Source organism: Miscanthus floridulus, chromosome 11, assembly GCF_019320115.1.
Source record: "Miscanthus floridulus cultivar M001 chromosome 11, ASM1932011v1, whole genome shotgun sequence".
NCBI classification, from domain to species: Eukaryota; Viridiplantae; Streptophyta; class Magnoliopsida; order Poales; family Poaceae; genus Miscanthus; species Miscanthus floridulus.
In genome coordinates, this window is record NC_089590.1 from 95,087,486 (window position 1) to 95,090,868 (window position 3,383).

Consider the following 3,383-nt stretch of genomic DNA (forward strand, 5'->3'; position numbering starts at 1 on the left):
ATCGATGTTTTATCACTGATAGCCTACCATGGGGGTACCTGGGGTAGTATGTTCGGGCTTCGGCGTATGCTGAACTCGATGGTTAACGCAAGAGACAGTCGATTTATCCTGGTTTAGGCCCTCGATCGCAGATCGAGCAACAACCCTACGTCTAGTCGGTGTTAGCCTTTGCGTTAGATTGATTATGAAGTGTTGTGTTGTACAATTGCTCTGTTGAACTCTCGATCCAAGGTGCCCTGCCCTCCTTTATATAGTCAGGAGGCTAGAATCCTAGTCGGTTTACAATGAGAGTTCCTAGTAGGATTATAGAGTAATACTACTACTAAGATTTACAGGAGGAGAGTCCTAATTGAACTAGGTCTTCTTCCTTCCTTGCAGGGTATCCTGTGGGTCTCGTACCAACAAGGACCAATCCTATCATAAATCATATACTCTAGTGCTTTTCCAAACTTGTTTTAATTTCGATCTCGGTCAATTTAACTTCTTTGAGATCCTTGACTTACAATCACTTCAATGGAACCACTTAGTGCCATAATCTTGACTGAGAGTTAGCCCTTTATTCATCCTAATGCTCATGCTCAAACTCCCTTGAAGATGAATTTTTAAATCCCCTCAATGGTATGACCGAAGGAAAAACAAAGCTCTAATACACACTACAACAAGTGTCTCTGAGCATCAAATTTACATTCGCTCTATTGTGTCCTTCACTTATGAACATTCATCTCATGACCAACTTTAGTGTGAATACCGCTATAAAATACATGTTAGTCACATAACTTTTGCTCATCAATCATCAAAATTCTCCTTGGTCTATAGACTTCGCATTGAAACATTTGGAGTTAGGGAGTGTCGGTGTTTTCGGACCACCGACGAGTAAATTTGTATTTGCGCGTCTGGCTCAGATGGTGTGCTCAGAGGACACAAGGGTTTATACTAGTTCGGGTAGAATGTCCCTACATCTAGTTTGCTGCTGCTCGTGTTATCGGCACTTGGTTTGTAGTAGGGGTTACAAACAGGCGAGAGAGGGAGAGGATCCCAAGTCTCTGATGGAAGGAGTGAATGGGTGCTGAGAGCTCACTTGCCGCTCAGCCATGTGCTCATGCCGTGCTCTTGTATTTTTTATCATGGTCCGGATCCCCTGGTAGGGGCGCCTTGCTTCCCCTTTTATAGACGAAGGGAAAGCATGGGTTATAGAGGAGGAAAAGGAGAAGAACAAGAGAGAGAGAGAAGAAGGCTTCTAGGATCGCCAGGTCCTTCTTTTCCTTCATGCGGGTCGCGCCGATCCTATAGATGTCAATAGGGATGGTTCCATGTCATGGCCCTATTCATCACTGACGCCATGCATAGGCGTCATCTATCGGTCATGGTGTTCCACTCTGTCCTGGCGGACGTTGTGGTGAACTAACGCGCCTGTCAACATCCGTACAAGGATTAGGTAGAACAGTATCGACACGCTCAACACTGTTCTTGATGTGAATCACTAGGTATAGCCTATGATGGCCATGGGTAACATCGAGGCATGCCAGCCTCTTCCCTAGTGTCAGAGTTTTGACCCAAGCCTATACGCTTGGACATAGAGTGGTTGGCGGCGATATGGGTCCTCGTCGAATGAGATAGACCCATGTCCTTGGGGTCAGGCGAGATGGAGCGCGAACCCAAGGGGTCAGGCGAGATGAAGCCCGCAGCCTTAGGGTCGAGCGAGATGGAGCATGAACCCAAGGGGTTAGACGAGACAGAGCCCGTGGCCTTAAGGTTGGGCAAGAAGGAGCCTGCGGCCGAGAGATTGGGTGAGACGGAGCTCGTGACCTTGGGGTCAGGCCAGACAGAGCCCACACCCAAGGGGTTGAGCGAGACAGAGCCCGCACCCAAGAGGTCGGGCGAGACAGAGCCCATAGCCTTAGGGTCGAGCGAGACCTTTTAATACGTATCAAGCCATCCAGGGGAGTCAGTGTGGGTGCTAACTTCCTTGCTTTGGGTATCCCTAATAATGATACCCGACAGTAGCCCCTAAGCCTGCGGAGGAGTAGAATACTCTTTTGAAAACTTTTTCAGATAGGAGGACTTTGAGGGCCTTAGCCTTCTTTTTGTAGCCCACGGCGTGTCCTGGTAGGATAGTGATTCCCTTTTGTTGTGGTCGGTCTTCTTGGGGGCATGTAACCATAGGATTCGGGAGGTTAGGATGGTTGTTCTTGATTCTGGTCCCATAGGATCCAATTGGTCCACCGTCGTACTACGACCGTGCGTTCGGTCTTCTTGTGAGTCCAACTTCCTTCGAGCCCCCATGCATAGCAGGGGTCCGGTCGAGGGTCGTCTCATCTTTGTGATCGTCATCCTTAATCTTTTTTTTATAAAATAGAGGGGCTGAGCCATGCCATGTTTTTCCTTGATGGACGAAACATGGTGCTCGGTGAGCTATTAATAGGCTAGTCCAAGTAAGGTCCTGGCTTCCCGTTCATGGGGGTCCAGCATGGGTCAGCTGGTGACTGACTCCAAACTCTTAGCGGCCAATCCATATAGTTCTTGGGTCCGTTCGGCTGGTCCCAAGGGATCATTGCCTTTCTTTGAGAAAAAAAACAAAGGACTGGGAACTGACCAAGACTTGAATGTGGGCCGGGATGCCCACGACGCTCATGCGCCCGGGTACTGGTAGCTAGTGGGTAACCTTTCCACCCCTCACTCTAAGGGTGCCCTAGAGCAGCTGTGAACCCATCGGTGGGCTAGCCTTCAAACTCCTAGGCCTGATTGGGCCATAGGAGCCTTTTTAGCTCTGTATCCCTCCTCACCTGCGATGGTTCTTGGCCCATCGACCGGGTGAACCATCATCTGGCGTGTCCTTTGAGGGCATGGCCAGAGATAGTGTGCACACAATCTTTGAAGGGAGGTGACGTGACACAGCGCAATAGGCGTGTGAATCTAGGCAGATGGTTTGCCTTTTTGCCCCGCTCTGTCATATAAATAGCGGCCTCCCCTTTATGTTTCTACACACCAAAACCATAGCCTCACCTTCTCTGTTTCTTCGCCACAGCCATTTGGATCTGTCGTGCTTGCTAATCTGCCACCGGAGCCCTAGATCTTTAGCTTCCGCTTCTCCGCCACCACCTTTGCTTCTTCGCAACCACCTCCATCCTCCATGGATTCGTGGTACCGCTCCGATGTTACCCATGCATGCATGGAGGGCCTTGTCAAGCATGGTCTTCTCCATGGGAGGACCAACATGGTGGAGTGGCTTGTGCCTGGCCGTGAGGATGCGCCGGCACCGCCCAATGGCTACGTCGTCTCCTTCGCGCTCTTCCATGAGCGTAGACTTGTGGTTCCTCCCCACCTATTCTTCTGGGGTCTGCTGCACCACTATCAAATCGAGCTACAAAACTTGAACCCCAATG